The following is a 22,644-nucleotide window of genomic DNA, read 5'->3' on the forward strand; positions in this document are numbered from 1 at the left end:
AGGCCGCCTTGGCGCTCCGGGCGCCCTGCAGATGACTTGGGCAGACGCTGGCAACGCCAACTTGCGATTGGCGGCCCGGGACGCCTGGCAGGGCAGCCTGGGGCGCGGGGTGGCCGGGCCGCAGGGGTGTTATCTCGCGGTGGGAGCTGCCCGCGGTGAGGCGCAAAGCTTGTCCCGGGAGCGAGCTGGAAGGTGAGCGCAGTCTGGGGAGTTTGTGGTTAAACCCACACCCTGGTCCCCTCTCTCCATTCCCTTCTGCGTTTTGGGAACGAGAGAGGGCCTCGGAAGGGCAACTGGAGATACCTAGACCTTGGGGGCTAGAGGATGAAAGACGAACGACGTCGCGGTCGCTGCAGCGGTAGGGGGATGCAGCTGCCCGACGCCCCCAATCACACCCCACCACCACCGGGAAGGAATCTTGAGGGGAGCGGAGTTTTCCTGCCCTCTCACTAGGCCCCAGTGGTGCCACCGAACTCCTGGGCGTCGAGGCTCCTACTTGGGTGGTCGAGCTGGCTCGTAGAAAAAAAGCTGTGGCCAAACAATTTCAGATCAGGTCTCCACCTCAAACTTTCAAAGTTGTAGGTATTAACAGCCTCTCCTTCCCCACGTGACCCCCAGATCTCAGGTTTGAATACTTGTAAATGGGGTTTACACCTTTTCGTTTGGAGAGAGCAGTGAGGTAACGCTGCCCCTATCTCCCTTAACCTCTCACTTCCTTGGGTTCTTGTTCTCCAACCTTCTCATCCCCACCTACAATTTCAGAAATTGTGGGGTTTCCGCTTAAGTCTAGGGACTGGCTGTCGCAGGTTCTTTGTGAAGGTGAGGAATCTCTAGACTGCAGGTGCGGGCAGTTACAGAGTTTCCACCAATGTGTTAACTTCTTGAAATGGATTAGTTTACTCATTCATCCAACAAACCCAGCTTCTACTCTGCTAGGAACAGAGGATAGAAAGATGCTAAATGAGATCACAGGGCAGGAGTCTGCAGCCTAGTGGAGGAAACTTGAAGGCCGGTGAAGAATGATAATGCATGGAAGAGGGGTTCTGTGAGAGTCTGAGGCGAGCTTGGTCCTGGTGAAGGGTGCACTGCACTTAGAGGATAGAGGTTGTGCTCCTCTGGAGGGTGTATTCCAGGCAGAGGAAACAGCTCGTGCAGAGTGAACACAAGAAGGATAGAAAGTTTCCCTAGCCATCTGGGGGCCCGAGGGGCATTTATGGCCATGTTGGTGCAGTGTTGCTGGGATAGCATTCCCTCCACCCCCAATATCAGAAATAAATCTAGAAGCACGTTAGCCACTTATGGGAACCACAAGTAGCTTACAGAGGAGCCAAGGCCTCCCTAATTGGATACACCTCCATGCCTGCTGCTGTTTTACCACAAGCAGCTGTTGTATGATCATCTACATTTTAATTGGCCCATGCTCGGTTTCATTAAAATGGTATTGATTCTTCTTTTTTGTCCCCCACATTCAAGCAATGATTCCTTTTTTAAAAAGGCTGTTTGACAGCCGTAGGTGTGGTAATACCGCAGCATTACGGACCTTGTATTATAAAGTTAGCTAATTGTTTGGTGATGAGGTTGAAGCTTGTGCCATAGGAATGACAGCCTTAATGAGCGGGAGCTGAATGGCATGATGCCCTTTTTGCCCAGTCTGAATGGGTGGCCATGAGGTGCAAAATTCGTTCATCTGTATGTCACTAAGTTTGTTATACTTTTCTCTGCTTTTAAGTCATTACTATTGCTTTAGCACAGTTGTGCTAAAGTCGTTCTTTTCTCTGAAACTTTATGAAAATAGAAAACACTATCTTGCACATTTTTGTAGCCTAATGGCCCAGGATTCAGCAAATCCTGCCTAGAAAAGTTTCTTACAATGCAGTAGCATTCTGTACGTGGTTTGCCTTTCAAGGGTGTCTCTTCACTGGACTGAAGTGGTGTTGTAGTATTGTTCATAGTGGCTGAGTCCTGGCTGAAGTGGCAGACATCCAGCTTTTGGTGACCTCAGGCCAGTACATCAGAGTGGGAAGAACACACTGACTTCCTACAACTTTGGGTGTTTATCCAAGCCCCTCTACCAGCATCTTTTCTTATCTCAGGAACAGCCCCTTCACAGAAGTTTTCCTGAAGGTGTAGGGACCTGCATGAGAGAAATGGCTGAAGAGAAGCCCACTCCCACTAATCCCAGGCATTTGCCCAGTTTCCATCATTGGCTTAAACATGTAATTATTATTAACACTTGAGTTATTCAGGTTTGTGCATACTGTGTCATGCTGGTAGCTGTAATAGAAAGGACAGTTAGACTTTTAATAGGGAAGCACCATAAGGAATTCAGAGAAAAATCAGAATTTTTAGAATAATTCTTATTTGCCCTGAACGGATGGGCTAAGTGTCAAGAACTATGAGGATTTTTTATTTTCCAGTGACTTCCTTCCTTATTAGAGGTTTAAATTTGCTCCGGGGAAGCAAACATCAACCCTTTGATTACATATTATAGCCCCCCTGGGTTCCATATTCTTGTTATTTTTGAACAAGGATTTCATCAAATTCTTGCATTTGAGCTTCATTACTTAGTCACCAAATGCTGTGTTTTTAAAAAATTCATTTTAAGCCTCATAACAGTGTTGTGAGCTTTGTTAGAGATAAGGCATGAGAAAGATAAGATGAAATACTGAATTAGCCAATTAAGGAATGAGGGAAAACAAACACGAAAGCTTTGGTAGGGAGGAGGTTCAAGTTAATGTTAAAATACGCTTTTGGATCTCCCCTTACGGATTTAAATTAATTTAATTTACGCTTCCTCTGTATGCGTCCCATGGAGGGCTTATTGAGTGGTCCAAGGGGTATGTGTGGCAAATTCTGTAGCTTTTCCTGGCTGTCAGTGTGCTGGAGCAGGCGGTCCAGGTTTGGGAGTTTGAAATATAGCTAGGTTGGAATTCTAGCGCTGCCATTTTTTAGCTGTGTGATGTTGGATGAACGTCATAGCCCTTCTGAGCCTCAGTTTCTTCATCTGCAAAATGGATCTGGTAACATTTGGTCTCTCAGGATATGTATGGAGAATTCAGTGTCATGCTGTATAACAGTACCTCACACAGAATAGGTCAAGGATGGCTATTTATATGTTCAAGGACTTGTATGTGGCCATGAATGTGCTCTTTGTGTGTGATTTTTTTCAGCAGCCTGAATTCACATGTGTGCCAACATACACATAAAGCTTTGTTTTTGACTTTTTTTTTTTTTTTTCAGTCTATTGGCTCAAAACAAACATGTTGGCTGGCAGCTGCCATGTGGCTCCTCCTACAAGAGGAAATTGAGAGGTGGGGGACCAGGCAGTAGAGAAGTTTGAAGAGGGAAAGCCACTGAGAGATTAGAAGGGCAGAGAACAAGATCCTTTTCCTTGTATACTTCTTACTGTAATGATGGTCCAGTGTTTTATATAAGGATCCTTGTATTTCTAATGTTGAAATCTAGTTAATTAAAGAATGTTAGGATAACTCTGTCTGCCTTTAACTAGAGTACAGAAGCTAGCTGCTGTATCTTTGCAGCCTTGATTTCCCTTTTTGAAGCCCAAATATAAAGAGTAAACTGCAACACTTCTAGTGTAATGCCAGCCACTGGTTATTTGAACTTTAATGTTGTCTTTCATCTGAGAAGCCTAGAGTATTTGACAAACGTTAAATCATAGATCTTCATATCAACCTCAAAGCGGAAGGGAATGTTAGAAGGAATGAACAATGTTAGAACAATGTTAGAAAAAAGGGCAGGTATGCAGCGTGTGTTCTTGAAACAGGATGGCAAAGAATTGGTTACATCTTTTCTGCAGGATTGCATGCAGGCCTGGAGATCATATGAAGGTATCCTACCCCTTTAGGGAATCGGGGAGAGAGCCCAGGAAAATGCAGGCCTGACCTGGATTTTTGTAATAGGAGGGGAGAGGAAATGTATCTTGCCCAGACCAGCAGTGCCTTTGCCATATATTGCATGCATGCTGATTATGAACATAAATAATCTTATAATTATTTATAATTCTGAATTAAAGGATATGATGCAATGCTTGTGGATGAAGGACACAGAGTAGCTGTGTAAAAGGTAATAGTGACTAAGTGCCTTTTTGTGTGATAAGGGTAGTTCTGGCTCTAGGTTGGGTTATAAATGACATATTAACATTGTTTTACTTTCCTTTCCTTTTTCCTGTTGGTTCTGTGTTTCTTGACTTTTCTTCCCCTCTCAAGCTTTTGTTTGATTTTCTTCAGGATCCTTGCAATTGGAAAAAACATTTCATAGCCATTCTTAGATCAACCTTACATGTAAAATTTGATATGTAGTTGATTTAGCTTAGTTTCCTTAGGGGCTAAATTAGGCCCAGGTCAAGAGTTTCATCCTGAGCCTGGTCAATTAGTTTGACCCAGAGGACTACTGCATATCCAGAGAGCCGTAACCCTGGCTGGCCATCCCATAAATGCTTTATGTTGGTCAATAGGGAGGAGTCTGGTGAGAAAATGAGAAAGGGATCCTTTGGTGATGTAGCATCGTCTCTAAGTAGAAAAATATCCTCTTCACGTTTAGATTGTTTGAGATTTTAGTGCTGAACTGTATTTCTAAGTTAGGAAGCCGTACCATGTGGGCCACTGACTTGATCTACTTTGCCTTACAAGTTTTGCGTTCACAGGGAAACATTACTCACAGTTGAAAATTAGCCACAGTTCCTAATGCATATTTTCGTATGAAATGTGTACTTTATTTCTACTTAATTTCCTTGTGTCTTTGGAAATTCACCTCTGGGGGTTAATTTGTTCACACTACATTCCTCAAGTAATTGGGGCATTAGCCAAGGCAGTAGATTGTCAACCTCCAGTGAGCATCACCTGCAGGGCTTCTTAAACAAAGGTTGCCGTTCCCCATGCCTCCCTCGGTTTCTGGATTCAGCACGTTTAAGGTAGGCCTGAGAATTTCCATTTCCAAAGAGCTCCTGGGTGATGCTCTTGGTCCTGACCAACTGCATTTTGAGAAGCACTGAGCTAAGAAGTCTTGCTTGGTTCACCCATCCCTGTTCCTCAGGCTTGGTATGTATGGTGGTCACTTTTTCACTGCACCAGTTTGAATGATTCCATTCCTGGTTGCTTTAGAGCTGCAGAGAGGCTTGGTTAATGGCCTCGTATCCCTAGCCAGGTTCATGTAAAGCACTAATTAGATGTTTCCATGTTACTGGATCTCCTTGGCTATCATCTCCAGTCCAGACCTCTCTGCTTGCTACCAAACAGTTGGGTTTATCTGGTGCTTAGATCCATCTGAGTGTCTGCCATACATGCCACATCCTACCTGTCCCAACTTGAACTCTCCAGTTTCTTGTCACAAAATGTGCTGCTTCCAAATTACCTATCTCAGTGACATTGCTATCTATTGAGTTAGCTGCTCAAGCCAGGCATTTGGAGTTTTCTTCAACCTGTCATTCTTAGCACCCTCAATCCCTTTCTCAAACCCCAGTAACAAATCCCATCAGTCATTAGGTCCCTTCGAGTTTGAGTCTGTAAAAGTATTTTCCATTTGCTCCTTTCCCTCCATCCTTACTGGCCTCTTGAGATTGTTCCAAGAGCATTGCTGTGGTTTGAATGTCCCCTCCAAAACTCATGGTAAAATTTGATTGCCATTGTAAACAGTGTTAAAAGGTGGGACCTTTACGAGGTGATTAGGAGGAGCCTTCATGAAGGGATTAATGTCAGATTGGTTATCTCAAGAGTAGATTGTGATAAAGGGAGTCTGGCCCCTGGTGCCTTTCTCCATGTTCTGTGCTTGCCTCTGCCTTCCACCTTTGCACCGTGGGATGACCCTGGCCAAATACCAGCACCATGCTTTTGGACTTTTCCAGCCTCCAGAACTGTGAGCCAAATAAACTTCTGCTCTTTATAAATTACCTAATCTGTGATATTCTGTTATAGCAGCAGAAAATTATTTTTACTCTTTCAGCGCTGCAGAAAGGGTTTTTGATCACAAATTTTTGAAGATTTTACTTTTTTGAGTACTATTTAAAGTCTTTCACTTGTTTTTCCCCTTATGATATGGATTCCTATCTTCTCATACCCATCTGCTGCTCTTTCTCTCTATCTGTGCTAGCGCCCCTAACACTTAGTGGTGTTTAATTCTCTTCTCCTTTGTTACATTCAGACCCAGAGTGGTCTTACCCCTTCCTGCCTGCTTAACCTCTTTGTGGTCAACTAAGGCTCCACCTTCACTCTGCTCCTTCCCACTGAAGCCTTCCTTTCCGTTCCTTTCTTTTCTCTTTCTCACCTCCCCTTCCCTCCTCTTTTTTCTCTCTCACCTCCTCTTCCCTCCTCTTTTTTCTCTCTTACCTCCTCTTCCCTCCTCTTTTTTCTCTCTGTCTCTTTCTTCTGTTCCTTTCTTTTTTTTCTTTCTCGTTTTGAGATGGAGTCTCGCTCTGTCTCCCAGGCTGGAGTGCAGTGGTGCTATCTCGGCTCACTGCAACCTCCACCTCCCAGGTTCAAGCGATTCTCCTACCTCAGCCTCCTGAGTAGCTGGGATTACAGGCACACAGCCACCACACCTGGCTAATTTTTTAATTTTTAGTAGAGATGGGGTTTTGCTGTGTTGGCCAGGCTGGTCTCGAACTCCTGACCTCAGGTGATCCTCCCACCTTGGCCTCCCAAAGGGTTGGGATTACAGGCGTGAGCCACTGAGCCCAGCCTTTCTTTTCTTTCTCATTCTTTTCTTTTCCTTCTTTCTTTGACAGGGTTTTACCCTGTCACCAAGGCTGGAGTGCAGTGGGGTGATCATGGCTTACTGTACCTTGACCTCCTGGATTTAAGTGATCCTTCTACCTCAGCCTCTCAAGTAGCTTGGACCACAGGTGCCAGCCACCTTGCCTGGCTAATTTTTAAAAAATTTTTGTACAGATGGAGTCTCCCTATGTTCAAACCCAGGCTGGTCCTGAACTCCTGGGCTCAAGCGATCCTCCTACTTCGGCTTCCCAAAGTATTGGGATTCCAGGCGTGGGCCCCTGTGCCCAGCCCATTCTTTTCTTTATAGTCCCATAGCACTTTGAAATTACCAGCATTAGTAAGTTAACCATATTATGCTTGTTTACCTTCCTATCTCCTCTACTAAGTTACAAGCCTCTCTGGTAGGGATCTTATTCAGTTCATCTTAGGTGGAGGTTGGGTAGCCATAGCCGTGATGACGATGATGTTGCCATTTTGCAGATAATGAATTGGAGTTGATTATTTTTTAAAAGTGTGGCCGGGAGCAGTGGCTCACGCCTGTAATCCCAGGATTTTGGGAGGCTGAGGCAAGGGGATAATGAGGTCAAGAGATCGAGACCATCCTGGCCAACATAGTAATAACCCCCGTCTCTACTAAAAATACAAAAATTAGCTGGGCATGGTGGCGTGCACCTGTAGTCCCAGCTACTCAGGAGAATCACTTGAACCCAGGAGGCGGAGGTTGCAGTGAGCTGAGATGGCACCACTGCACACCAGCCTGGGAGACAGAGCGAGACTCCATCTAAAAAAAAAAAACGTGTTATAGAATCAGTGAATGAATGCATTTCTGAAATGCTGACCTGAGGGATAAGAGCTCACCCTAGTTTGTAATTTATTATTTATTCTTTGATAAATAATTACTATGCTCTGGGAAAATTACATCTTGTTAATGACTATATGTAATTTTTAAAAATTAAACAGGTATCAGTATGTATTATACATATCTTATTATCTTTGTTCATTTGAGGAGACAAATTCCATTTTTAAGCTATTTTCTGAAGTTACTCATACTATGGTTCTTAATATTTTGCTATACTTGGATACTTAAAAAACATGGTAATTTTTCCTCTCATTTTCAAGTCTAGGAAATGTTGTAGATCATGGGAGAATAAATATCACTGAAGGGTTAGGAAGGAGGAACATCTCAGGGTTAAGATATAAACCTTTCAGGTTTGGATTTACTGATTAGAATATGCTTAGTTTCCGTCCTATGCATTATTGTCTTTTGTATCATACAGAAAAGAGAAAAAGGCAGAATCCCCCATTATTCAAACTCAAAGTTACTAGTTTTTACAGTGAGAGAAAGATGGAGAGACCCTATGACACCATGTCAAGGCAGATTTGCCAGCTCACGCATATCCAAGACAGCCTGTTCTACTTATAGAACTATAATAAGCAGCAGTGATATCATTGATATTCCCCCCCAAATCACAAGCTTGGCTCTCACCGTTATTTTAGCTCCTAAGTCAATGGGATTAAGGCAGATTTCATGGTCATGAAAGTGAATTTGTCATGAATTACGTATATACTTCAGCTTGATGTTTAAGGTTCTCCCCAAATGATTCCCAGGTGGGCGTCTGATTTCTTCAGATTTATGTCCCACTATTCCTCAGGGTTATGCCAAACTGCAGGTGTTTCCTGAACAGGCCCAGTCATTTTCCACCTAATGTTGTGCTGTTTCCTTGCCTAAAAATCCTAACACTCATCATTGCCTGTCAAAACCATCCCTCCAAGCCCTCCTTCAATACCACTTTCTCTGGGCAGCCTTCCCTAATCTCTCTCTGGGTCAGGCCCTCTTGCCATTCTGGCCTTGGCATTGACCTCACTGTGCTCTGTGTCCTGGTTAACCTGCCTCACCCCCTCACTGGCCTGTCAGCTGCCTGGGAACTGCCACTGCTTCACTCCCCCACGTCCCTGCCTGTAACTGTCCATGCAGGTCTGCCTGCCCCTTGCCCAAGAATGCCCTGTGAGGCTGAGGCTGCCCCCCCTGCGTCATTATGACAGACACCTGTTGTGGCACCACTTTGTGTATGCTGTCCCCTCTCTTGGTGCGGGCACCAGTCTCCCTTCTATGCTAGAGTCTTTTCTAAGATATGTCTGATATTTTCGCTCTCCTGCTTAAAATCTTTCTTGCCACCATATATTGTTTACACATATACACAGGCACACACATACACATTTTCTTTATACCTTTACTACATATATACATGCATACTATATGTGTGTGTACATATAACATACATACTATGTGTGTACATATAACATACATACATATATATGTGTGTGTATGTAGTAAAGGTATAAGGAAATACCAGAAGGATAAACACAAAAGACAGGGTATGGTGAGCAGGGGTGGAGGTGAGGACAGACATGTGATACTGTTTTGTTTCCTAAGCTGAGTGATGGAAACGTGTGTTTATTACATTCTCCCTTCTAAAATATTTCATTTAAAAACTGCTTATGATTAAAGTACACACTCTCTAGCAGAGCACTCAAGGCTCTGCATAGCTCTTTTTTTAAAATGTAAACAGAAAGTCTCATTTATTTTTGTCTGAAGCACACAGGAGCTCACTCAGCACAATACAATAAGCGAATCATACAAATATTGAGAAAAAATGTTCCCATGAATACATATGTATATATTCTTAAGAGCAGCAATCAGGAGTTTAACAACAATGTAAAGTGGTTTTCTCTAAATAATGCTTTCTGATGGGCTTTTGGGTAGGAAATGGACAGGTAAATCACCATCACCTAACAGATGAGCTAAGAATAACATCTGTTACCCAAGTCCCTGGAACCCTGTGGCCTGCGAAAGCCCTCTTGGAGTTTACATTTAATTCCGTCATTGGCCTGGTTGACTTCCACATTTCACTAAATTTGGACAAGATCAAGAAACTAACCCCTCAACTCTCAATCTCTCATACTCAGGGATGTGGGAGGGAAGGGCAGGTGAGATCAGGTGTGAACACAGTCAGGGCTCTGCATAGCTCTTGATCACACCTAACTTCCTAGCCTTGTCTGGCCTCTCCCCTAAACATCTCTTGGCTCCCTGTGAACCTTCTCCAAACATTTCTCAGGGTTGAAACCTTGTTGCTTTGACTTATGCTGTTATTGTTACTTCCTGCCCCCACTGCAATTCTTTTTTACATCTGATCACATAATCTCTTTCTGATTCTTTAATGTGTATATGATTTTTATGTCCTTTTTGGAGGTTTTATCTGATGTTCCCTTTTTATTATTAGGGATAATAATATCCCTAATAATAGTTATATTATCATTGCCATCTTCTCTGCCTTCCTATAATACTGTACTGTTTGCTTATTTTCACACCTTTGGAGACATATTTTGTAATTTATTTATACTTGGGTTTATGGCATCTGATGCAGAGTACATGTTCAATAAATGTTTAGGGAATTGATGAGTAATAGATGTAAGAGAAATGTTTCTAATTGAAGTAATTTTTTTAAGAGTGTGTCCAAAAAAACTTCAAAACAAATTGAAAGGAATATTTCTTGGGTTCAATATCTGAAATTTTGTTTGTAAATCTAATGGATTTACACATGGATTTCTTAGCTCAAACCCATGATTTGTATTAGATACTCTTCTTCTGCTTTTCCCATTTGCTTTATGGTGGTGGATTTTTTTTTTAAATAAATAAATAGCTGTTCACGCTCCTCGTCCTCTCTTTTCCCCCATCACCATGGAGTAGCTTCATGGTTGCTGTAGTAGTATCTGTGGACGTGTGTGAGTCCCAGTTGGGAAGTAGCTCTAGGCTGCGAAGTGGTACCACTTGTACAGAGTGATTTCTGCCATCAGCGCTGCTTGCTCTGGGGTGGAGAAGTGACACCTCCATTTAGAGGAGAAGCTGCAGTTTATTTTTGTGGCAGATGTGTCCCACTGAAGAGCTGTAATAACCATAATAAAGGAGGATTATGCCGTATTAGGTTTATGAAGGGTGCACCAGTCTGTTTCTAGGGTCAGTGGTGACAGCTCAAGCCAGCAATTAGGTTTCATTTAAGACTCCAGGAGGCAATTAGCATTCCCTTCTGCTCAGGAAATACTGTGATCTATTAGGCCTATTCTTTTGCATTATACATTTTGTAAAATGTGCTTTAAATGATGAAGGTACACATTTTTTGACACATAAGCAAGTCTTCAATTTATCATTTGAAAAATGGGGCTGACTTTTACACTCCCTGTGTGTTTAAATCCGTGGGTTATAATGACTAACATCCTGGGTGGATTGTGCTTTTTAAATCAGTACATTTTTAAAAGATCATATACATTCTTTTATTCAAAGGTAAGGAATTTCTTATGGAATATTATATAATTATGTGATTTATGAGGGGAAAAATGGGACTGATGTGAAACAAATTAAAACTCCAAAATAATGAAATGACATCTACCAGTCTTAATTATATTCTTTAGAAAATTATTGTTTTACCTAAGAAGTGTCTAAAAATAAAGGCTGGGGAGGATGATTTGTGCAGTGCTTCTGCTGAGCAGCTGTTTGGTTGTTCCTAAAATGAGGCACGTTTTCTGAGTGCCAGGTTAGGTATGAGTGTGTACTTTGTGCCCCTTCATCCTTATGAATGTGTTTAGGAATTTTAGCTTTGCCCGTGAATATGCACTAATATTTAGTAGTTATTCAAACTGGTTTCCTCCCTCCGCCTCTCTTCCCTCCTCCCTCTTCTTTATTCCCTTTCTCACTCCTCCCTCCTCCTTCTTCCCTTCCTTCCTTTGGAATAAATTAGCTCAAATAATAGTAAATTATTCCTTTGGAATAAATTAGTTTGGAGGATTCTGATAGATTAATTACCGTATATGTATTCAACATTAATATCTTTTTGGGTATGATAAAAGAGAATGCACAGTGAGCAGCACATCAGGCCAGAAGTGCAAAGACCACCTATTTCCATGGGGCAATTAGGCTATCTCCTTATTGTTTGGTTCTTGGTTTGCATTTTTTTCTCATTTGTAGATGATAAAACTATAATAGTGACTGAGCTCAGTACTTTGAAATCTGTGTGTGTTGACATTAAAGGCTCTGAAAAGTCTTGCAGTAAATGAAAATGTTTCAAAGCTAAATTCATTTTAGTAAGAATCTTTTAAAAAAAAAATCTATGTTATAGAACACCTGTAATATGGAAGGGCACTAATAATAAATGGAATACCTACCGGAGAAATCTTGGTTTAGAAGGTACCTGGATAGAGAAGACATGTTTGTGGTCTTTAAGAAACTCAACATCTAATTTAGACCATGTAGTGACTTGGATCGTTAAAATGATTAAACATTTAAAGTCATCATTAGCAGACCAGAACTAACTTTAATTTTTTAAATAGCTAGACTTTTGTGTTTTGTAGCACATAACAAGAGCAAATTCAAAGCAAAATATCAGGAATTATTCAGCAAATCAATTTTCAAGAAAAGTTTAAAGAGCAGTAGGCATTTAGTTTAATGTCTTTATAGTACATTGAAGAGTAATGTTCAGTTTAAATTTGAGACATTGTGAGAATCTCATCCTTCAAAGAAAAATTCAGATATATCCATTTGGCTTATGGAGGCTAGAAAATGTGGTTAATATTAATATATACAGTATGGAAAAATCTTCGTTCTGCAAATTCTGGCCTTCTGCCCTCCATCTCCCCCACTTACTTACTTAGAATACTGCCAAGAAGCAAGCAAGCAAGCAAGCAAGCAGGCTGGGGAGTTGTAAGCCACTGAGAGCTTTAGAAATGCCATTGCAATTATTTTATTAATAGCTGCCTCTGTTCAAATTGTTTTGTGTAATTGGGCACGTAACAGGCATTGTGAATATAAATAATATGAACAGCTTTTCTCCACCATGGCCTCTTTACTTCTGTCGAGCTAATTTGCTCAGTATTCTCTTCATCAGTTTTCCCCACTCCTATCTTTGGCCTTTTATACAGCAGAGCTTTATGTATAGAAACCCCCTTTCTGCTATAACCTTTAAACTTGTAACAACGTTATGAAAGAGATGTTATTTTTATCTATAGTTTATCCTTGAGAAATGTGAGAATTAAAGAAGTTATTTGCTCAGCTCTCACAGCTAGTAAGTGGAGTAAGTGGCACGTGAACCCGTTCTCTCTGATTCCACAGCCCAAGTTCTTAACCACCACGTTAGGCTCAGAAGTCTGTGTAGGTCAAGTACATGTGTTCCTTCCTCCTTCCATTCATTCTTTCCTTTTGTCTATCCACCAGCTTGTTTAATAAATGCATTTTGATGTTTTCGAAAGTGGAGATGTTTTTCTGTGGTCATAATCTTGAAAAGAATCAGCAACTAATAACATAGCCTTTAGCCCCATGTGGCTGTTTAGCATTTGAAATGTGGCTAGTCTGAGTTGGGATATTGCTGTCAGTGTCAAATACACATGGGACCTTGAAGACTTGTTATAAAAAAAAAAGTAAAATATCTCATAATTTTTTATTTATTATATGTTGACATAATATTTTGTGTATATTGAGGTAAATCTGTTGTCAAAATTAATTTCACCTGTCTTGATTTACTTTTGTATGTGACTACAAGGGAATCGACAATTACACAGGTGGCTTGCATTTATGGATCACATTATATTTCTTTTGGACAGCACCGTCATAGATGGTTATCAAACTACTCTTAGGTGCCCTAGTTCTTCAGTGATGCTTAAGAGGACTGGAGGAAAAGTAGTTAGAGACAAAGTAAAAGTAGTTATAGGTGATGGTAAAATGTAAGCCTGATGACACCTTAGATGACCAGCAGAGAGAGACTGATATTAATTGGCATTTAGTTAGTATAGTACTTACCGTGTGCAAGTGCTTTGTCCAGTGGATTATCTTTCTTGATCCTTACGGCAACCCTGTGAAGTAAGCACTATCTTTGGCCTATTATAGATGAGACAACTCGGGCTTAGAAAGGCTAAGTAACTTGCACAAGATCCTACAGCTAGTAAATAAATACTGGTTTACTATGTAACATCATGGCATGCAAATACTAGTGAATGATGGAGCCTAGTGTCAAATCTGGGCATGAATCCAGAGCTTGTGCTTGTATCCACTCTTCATCACCACTTCTCAAAGGCAAAAAGGAAAACATTACCTAGACCTGATCTGCAGCAGCCCTTCTGCTCATTAGTATCTACCGGGGGTACCCATTATTTTCCCTAGCAGTGAAAGGTATCATCTTTAAACTAGGGAATATAGTAAAAACCATTGATGTTCCAGGAATGAGCTCAAGTTATCAGGAAATGATAAAAATCAAACTGGATGTGCTTCGTTTACTAACTCAAGGTTGTCCTAATTAGAAAGATATTTAAAATAAATTGTTTTTAGAAACTTGAAGCATACCAGATTCTTTTGTAACTGAGAGACGTGGGTATATTTCATAGCAAGTACAGATTTTGTAAATACAAATATTAGACATTTTTTCTCTCAGTGTACCAACATGTTTAAAAAATTGGTATAAACTTAGCCAAAAACCTATGACCAGCTATTTAAAAATTTTTTGATGTTTTTTATAGGTTGGCGCAAAAGTAATCACAGTTTTTGCAATTAAAAGTAATGGCAAAACCCACAATTACTTTGACATCAACCTAATAGTTAATGTTCATGTGTAGACATAATTTTATACTTGTAATTTTATATACTCCTTCATAATATATACATAATTTCTGTATTTTTTTATTTTTTTGAGACAAGATCTTGAGATCCTCCTACCTCAGCCTCCTGAGTAGCTAGGAATACAGGCATGTGCTACCATGCCCAGCTAATTTTTAATTTTTTTGTAGAGACAGGGTATCACTAGGTTACGCAAGCTGGTCTCAAACTCTTGGGCTCAAGTGATCCTCCCGCCTCAGCCTTCCAAAGTGCTGGGATTATAGGTGTGAGCCACCATGCCCAGCTATCTTGTAGTCTTAATAACTAATATTTGTAGTATCTTTACAATTGATATACTATAAATCCTCTTAATATTTTTTAACAAACTAATTAATTAATTTTTTAAAGACAAGGTCTTGCTCTGTTGCCCAGGCTGGAGTGCAGTGGTGTGATTATAGCTCACTGCAACCTTGAATTCCTGGGCTCAAGCAATCCTTCCACCTCAGCCTCCTAAGTAGCTAAGACCATAGGTGTATGCCAACATCCTGTGCCAAATTTTTTTATTTTTCATAGTTATGGGTTTCATCATGTTGCCCAGGCTGGTCTCGAGTTCCTGGCCCCAAGTGATCTCCCCCACCCCCACCCCACCCCCGCCTTGGCCTTCCAAAATTCTGGGATTATAGGTGTGAGCTACTGTACCTGGCCTTTTTTTGTTGTTGTTATTATTGAAAGTATGCACATTTTACATTTCTTGCTATCGCATAGAAGATGATAGTGAAAATAATTCACATTAATACTTTTTTTGCTGTTGAATTTATTTTAGGATTAATTATGAGTGAGATTGATATAGTGAACATTTTTGTGATTCTTGAATCATACAGATGCAATGGAATTTCTAATGTAGGTCATAAAGATAAATTCAGTGGTAACACAGCTTTACCCTCATATAGGTGAGGGTCTTTGAGATCTTGCTTTCACACAATGTTTGATGACAAGGAAGTGGATTATCTCAGCAAATCCTTTTTTTTTTTTTTGAGATGGAGTCTTGCTGTGTTGCCCAGACTGGAGTGCAATGGCATGATCTCGGCTCACTGCAACCTCCGCTTCCCAGGTTCAAGCAATTCTCCTGCCTCAACCTCCTAAGTAGCTGGGATTACCGGCATGTGCCACCAGGCCTGGCTAATTTTTGTATTTTTTAGTAGAGATGGGGTTTCACTATATTGGCCAGGCTGGTCTCCAATTTCTGACATCAGGTGATCTGCCCTCCTCAGCCTCCCAAAGTTCTGGGATTACAGGTGTGAGCCACCATGCCCAGCCCAGCAAACACTTTCTTCTAACTCTTGCTTTTGTCTGTTTTTTACAGTTGCCTTCTTTATAATCTGACAAAAGAATTGTTGAACCCTAAATCGTACATGTGAAAGGTTGAATAATAACCTTTGCACTAGATTTACTTTTGCGATAAGTGTTCACTAATCTTTATGTCATTGAAGCAGACAAAGCGTGTTGGATAGAAATATTTCTGTTATGAATATGGTATGTACAGAATTGTTGAAAAATATATTTATAAAGAGGTAGCATCTAAATGAGAATGAAAAGATGTGGCGATATAGATGTAGGTGCAGATGAGTATAAACAGATACTTCATTGACAAAAATAATTATAAATGATTATATCATTTTCAATTAATTTCTGGTACTCATTGGCTTGCCTTATATCGATATCTTTTGTGTCTACCTATTTTTTATTTACTTTTTCATGACCTTTTTTCAAATATATGTTTGCTATATCCGCTACTATATAACTTGTCATGTTTTGATGACAAGTTATTGTCATCAAAGAGTGGTAGTGTAATGAGAAGCATGTAACGGCATTGAAAGCTGTTGTGCGAGGGGATGGCGAATAGGTTGTCTCTTCACATCCCATTGGCCAAAGTGTATCACATGACCAAGCCAAGACTCACTGGGTTGAGGACTTCCACTCATCCCACATGATTCCCAGGCAAGTCACAGGGAACTGGATGGGATATCTTATAGGAAGGGAGCAAAGATTCGGGATCAATAATTCCATCTTTTTATTTATTTATTTATTTTTTTGAGACGGAGTCTTGCTTTGTTGCCCAGGCTGGAGAGCAGTGGCGCGGTCTTGGCTCACTGCAAGCTCCGCCTCCCGCATTCACGCCATTCTCCTGCCTCAGCCTCCCAAGTAGCTGGGACCACAGGCACCCACCACCATGCCCGGCTAATTTTTTGTATTTTTAGTAGAGACGGGGTTTCACCGTGTTAGCCAGGATGGTCTCGATCTCCTGACCTCTTGATCCGCCCGCCTCGGCCTCCCAAAGTGCTGGGATTACAGGCTTGAGCCACCGCGCCCGGCCAATAACGTCTTTTATTATACCACGATTGGTTATTTAATCATTCTCTTGTGGCTTGATACTCAGATTTTCCCCAATTTTAACTATTACAAAAAGTATCACTATAAACATAGATGAACAAATTACATTTATTTTACTTGGAGAGTTCTTCATTAGGGTTTAGTTTCCAAGGTAGGTTCTGTGGGTTAGAGGCAAGAATTGCTTGTAGATCTTGTTACATATGGCCAGATTGCTCCCTGGAAAAACTATCAGCTTATAGCAGCATCATCAATCTTTAAGTTTACAACTTTCCTCACATCCTGCTAGTGCTGGGTTTTGAAATTTTCATTTTGTTGATTTCATAATTGCTTACCATTTAATTTTTGTAATTACGAATGATGGTATTTAAAAAATATTTAGAACTAATTCTATTGTTATTGATCTATTACATTGAGTAAAACAAGAGCCACTTATAATTTTCTTACCTTGTTTTGAAAGTCATTAAAAAATACAAAAACACAACTCACTTTCATCCTCCTTGTTTTCTTGGCCCCATATTTTTCTCAGTATACTACTTTTTTTTTTCTTTTTCTCTCTCTTTTTTTTATTTTTTGTTTTTTGAGACGGAGTCTCACTCTGTCACCCAGGCTGGAGTGCAGTGGGACAATCTCGGCTCACTGCAAGCTCCGCCTCCCGGGTTCACGCCATTCTCCCGCCTCAGTCTCCAGATTATTTGGGACTACAGGCGCCCGCCACCACGCCCGGCTAATTTTTTGTTTTTGTATTTTTAGTAGAGATGGGGTTTCACCGTGTTAGCCAGGATGGTCTTGATTTCCTGACCTCGTGATCCGCCCGCCTCGGCCTCCCAAAGTGCTGGGATTACAGGCGTGAGCCACCGCACCCAGCCTTTTTTTTTTTTTTTTTTTTTTAAACCGCTGAACTTTTTATTGGCCTCCTGCTCCCCAAAGGGTACCCTGCTTCTGCTGGCTTAATGTCTCAGAACTTTAGTGTCGTTGGACTGAGACACCACTTTGCCACTCACTTTGCGGCAGGTGGTGGTCTTTTGAATGGTTTGCATGGAGTTGCTGCTGTCCATCACCAAGATTGAAGATTGAAGTCCTCACCGTCTTCCAGCAGGCAGCGGTAGGTGGTGACCCTAGCCTCCAGCTTGACCTTGATGTTCAGCAGGGCCTCGCACTCCCGGGCTTGGTGTTGCGCCTCTTCCTGGGTCTGGGCCAGCCCTGACGCCAGGTGCAGCAGGATCTCGTTGAGCTGCTCCATCTGCAGGGTGTAGCGGACCTCCACGTCCCTCAGGCTGTTCTCCAAGCTGGCCTTCAGATTTTTCATGGAGTCCAGGTCGATCTCCAAGGACTGGACCGTACGTCCCAGCTCCGTGAGCGTCATCTCAGCAGCTCCAACCTGGGTGGACTGGGTGGTGACCACTGTGGTGCTCTCCTCAGTCCGCTCAGACCAGCACTTGTCCAGCTCCTCTCGGTTCTTCCGAGCCAGCTTGTCATATTGGGCCCAGATGTCTGCCATGATCGTGGCGAGGTCCTGAGATTTGGGGGCATCAACCTCCATGGTCAACCCAGAGCTGGCAATCTGGGCTTGTAGGCCTTTTAGTTCATCTTTGTGGTTCTTCATGAAGAGCAGCTCCTCCTTGAGAGCCTCGATCTCTGTCTCCAGCTGTGGCCAAGTGACATTGGTGTCATCAGTGACCTTGCAGAGCCCGTAATGCTGCTCTCCACAGACTGGCGCCTGAGAGTCTGTCTCATTCTTGACTCTAAAGTCATCAGCAGCAAGATGGGCATTGTCAGTCTGCAGAACGATGCAGGCATTGTCCACAGTATTTGCTAAGATCTGAGCCTTCAGGTCCTCGATGATCTTGAAGTAATGGCCCCCAGTCTCTGACCTGGGGTCCCTTCTCCAGGTGCTCCCAGATTTTGCTCTCCAGCCTCCAGTTCTCGATCTCCAGGCTCCTCAGTCTGTCCAGGTAGGAGGCCAGGTGGTCTTTCAGGCTTTGCATGGTCTCCTTCTCGTTCTGGATGCCTCCTATTCCTGCCAGGCCCCCAGCCATCCCTGCGGCCAGGCCCCGGGACCCCAAGCCATCCCAGAAGCTGGTGGAGCAGGACACGGAGATCTGGAAACCAGAGCCCCTGGCACGTGCATAGGTTCTGGCCACGCTGTTGACCAGCTGGGCGGCTGGACGGAGCCCAGGGACCAGTAATTGGTGGAGAAGTTGGAGCAAGTGGTGAAACTCATGCTGTCTGGGGAGGAGAACGAGAGGACAGGACCCAGGCTTTGCCAACGACCTCAGTATACTACTACTTCAATACATATTTATTCTGACATTAAAATAAGACAGTGAAAAAGTAAAAACAAAACATACTTGATACAAGGTTTTATAGCTTTTATCTCAATCAAATCATAGTAATTATCACTACAGAATTGAACAAGTGGTCAAACCTGCTCAGATTGCTGAGTTTTGTTTCATATTTTAAAGTCTTAGGAGGGAATTTATTTATTGCCCTGTTGCCTAATATTGGATGGCTTTAATTCCATGGTTTTCAGAATTGCCTATTGCCATATGGTTTACATACAAAATACCACCTGAAACATAAGAACGGGTCTTTCCTACGGCTTTCCCCCCACAAACTGTAAATGAAAACTTTTTATTACTGACTGTATCCTCTCATTTGGTTTAACTTACAAGTGTCATGTTGCCTGCTGTTACACTTGTCTTTGGCGTCTGCTCAGAAATAGTGGTGTCTAGACAGACCCATAAATATCCTGGGTTATAGTTCCTCATTTAAGGCTCTGAGACTTCACAGCAGGGGCAAGAAGACTTGCAGGGCAGATACGAGAAATCTTCAGGCCACTCAATTCAGAGTCCATTGGCAGAATAGGCAGAGAATGTGTGTGTGTGTGTGTGTGTGTGTGTGTGTGTGTGTGTGTGTGTGTGTGTTAGGCTGGGTTGTAGAGATGGGTTTTGGAAATGATAGTTGGGTCTTGAAACTACTATTGGAGTGCAAATGCCTCCTCCCTCATTTGGCGGAGAAACGTCAAAAATCCTCAGAACGGAAGAATCCATTCTCTTTATTTTGGGACACAGCCTGGTAAAACTTGTAAGAAATTATTACAGCTCTGTGGGAAGCAAGTGCAAGTGTGGGAGAAGCAAGTTGATGTGTGAAGCAGACATCAGTGTGTGAACCAGAGTTTATTTGAACAGTAGTAGTTGCTGGTGGCAGAATGTTAAAAATGTGAGTATTAAGAGTATTAATGATGTGACTATTAAGACTTGGATTAGTGTTGAAGAAATGTGAACTTGAATAGATTTGCTATGAAAGTCTTCGGATTTTTTTTCCTGGAATGGATTTTATTTCAATTTCAGTTCATTTTATATGAGTCTCCCTGGAATTCATTGCAAATTTCTTTTGAAAGGTAAGGACCCATTTGTTTATGAAGTTTTGATTTTTTAGGAGGTAAATATTTGAGGAAAAGTTGGTACTGAGGTTCAGAGTAAATGGGAATGAGGATGTTTTATTATTAATATAGAAGTTAAGTAATTACAGAGTAAAAGCTTTTAAAAATTAGTGCAGTAAAATAGGGTGCTTGTTTATATTGAATTGTTAGATATCTTGGCTGAATTTATAAAAAGAAGGTTACTACTGAACTCTTAAAGGTTATCATGCTCGTCGTAAATATTTTCGTAAACTGCTAATAGTTTTGACAACAAAAGGAGTGCTTATCTTTGGAATATATTCTCCTTCACTGAATTATTTATTTTGGAAGAGTTGAGGCTAAGGGTACAAAATATATTATAGGGCCAGGCATCATGGTGCACGCCTGTGATCCCAGCACTTAGGGAGGTCAATGTGGGTGGACTGCTTGAGCCCAGGAGTTCGAGACCAGCCTGGGCAACATGGTGAAACCCCATCTCTACAAAAAATACAAAAAGTAGCCAGGCATGGTGGTGCACCCCTGTAGTCCCAGCTTCTTTGGAGACTGAGGTGGGAGGATTGCTTGAGCCTTGGAGGCAGAGGTTGCTGTAAGCTGAGATCCTACCACTGATGCACACCAGCCTGGGTGACCGAAGGAGACCCTGTCTCAAAAAAAAAAAAAAAAAGAAAAGAAAAGAAAAAAGAAAGTATTATAGATTTTTAGAGCTTTTTGGTTAGGGGTTGATCACTTATGGGACCCCACACTGTGTTGCCCTCAAAGAGTTAGTGTTACCATGTTCACTCCCTAATACTTTCTCCTTTCTCTTGCATTTTCCTTCCATTCCTTTTTTCTTCCCTCCTAGCCTGAATGTTGGCCTACCAGTGAAATCTGCTTATGGCCTAACCTGATGGGTAATTAACAGACAATATGTTGTAGTTGTTGACCTAAGAAGGCCTGTGACTATTAGTCTGTTTTAACATACCTGCATCTATGAGGTATCTGTAGTCAGCTCTGTTTTTCTTAAGTAGAGGTTTATCCATTACCAACAGTGAATGTTCAATGCAAGGAATAGCTTTTTAAAACATATGGCAAATTTGTGGTTCTTTAGAATCCATTGTCATATAGTGGTTAATTTTTTTTTTTTTTTGAGACACACTCTTTCGCCCAGGCTAGAGTGCAGTGGTGCCACTTCGGCTCACTGCAACCTCCACCTCCCAGGTTCAAGCGATTCTCATGCTTCAGCCTTCCAAGTAGTTGAGACTACAGGCATGTGCCACCATGCCCGGCTAATTTTTATATTCTTAGTAGAGATGGGGTTTTGCCACGTTGGCCAGGCTGGTCTCAAACTCCTGGCGTCAAGTGATCTGCCCGCCTCAGTCTCCCAAAGTGCTGGGACTACAGGCATGAGCCACCGTCCCCAGCACATGTTTGTTGATGTCCACAAGTTGTTAGAGGTTGTTTATAAGGAGGATGGTAGCCAAAACTGTGTTAATTTCTCCCATGTCTCTGTAGAAGGAAAACCTGTGCAGCACGCTCTATTTTGCTAGTGTACTCAGTTGTCAAATAGATAGCCAACTTGTGTGTGACCAATCGTCTTTTCTCCTTCACTCTGCTGCTTTGAAGACCTTGGTCTCTGAAACACATACTTTTGGTCAGGTATCTATGACCATAGAGATTAGGACCCATCTTCTTGACTTTTTTGGGCAGAGAGACAGTGTCTCACTCTGTCATGCCCAGGCTAGAGTATAGTGGTGTGATCACAGTTCACTGCAGCCTCAAACTCCTGGGCTTAAGTGATCCTCCCACCTCAGCTTCCTGTGTATCTGGGGCTACAGACATGCGCCACCACACACAGCTAAATTTTTTAATTTTAATTTTTATTTTTTGGTAGAGATGAAGATCTTGCTATATCCCCAGGCTGGTCTCAAACTCCTGGCTTCAAGTAATTTTCCCACCTTGGCCTCCCAAAGTCTTAGAACTACAGGTGTGAGCCACCATACCCGGCCCCATCTTCTTGACTTACATAGGCTGTGGGTATCATCAAGCTAAAGCCCATTTTTTAAAACAACCATACCTCAATTCTTTTTTTTTTTTTTGAGATGGAGTCTTGCTCTGTCACCCAGGCTGGAGTGCAGTGGCATGATCTCGGCTCACTGCAACCCCCACCTCCCAGATTTAAGTGATTCTTGTGCCTCAGTCTCCTGAGTAGCTGGGATTATAGGCATATACCACCACGCCTGGCTAATTTTTGTATTTTTAGTAGAGACGGAGTTTCACCATATTGGCCAAACTGGTCTTGAACTCCTGACCTCCAGTGATCCGCCCACCTCGGCCTCCCAAAGTGCTGGCATTAGAGGCGTGAGCCACTGCACCCAGCCCCCATACCTCAGTTCTTAAAGTATCTCAAGAATATTAAAACCAATTACCCTACCACTCAAGTATATCCACTGTGTTTTTATATATTATTTCTAAACTTTCTATTAATTATATAA

General features: G+C 41.9%; 1 protein-coding gene across 3 annotated transcripts in view; it reads left to right on the top strand.

The window, feature by feature from the left end:
* Nucleotides 1-22,644, top strand: part of PTPN14 (protein tyrosine phosphatase non-receptor type 14) — a 204,300-nt gene that overhangs the window by 2,545 nt on the left and 179,111 nt on the right. The window lies entirely within an intron of this gene.

This window comes from Pan paniscus, chromosome 1 (genome assembly GCF_029289425.2).
Source record: "Pan paniscus chromosome 1, NHGRI_mPanPan1-v2.0_pri, whole genome shotgun sequence".
In the NCBI taxonomy this organism is placed as follows: Eukaryota; Metazoa; Chordata; class Mammalia; order Primates; family Hominidae; genus Pan; species Pan paniscus.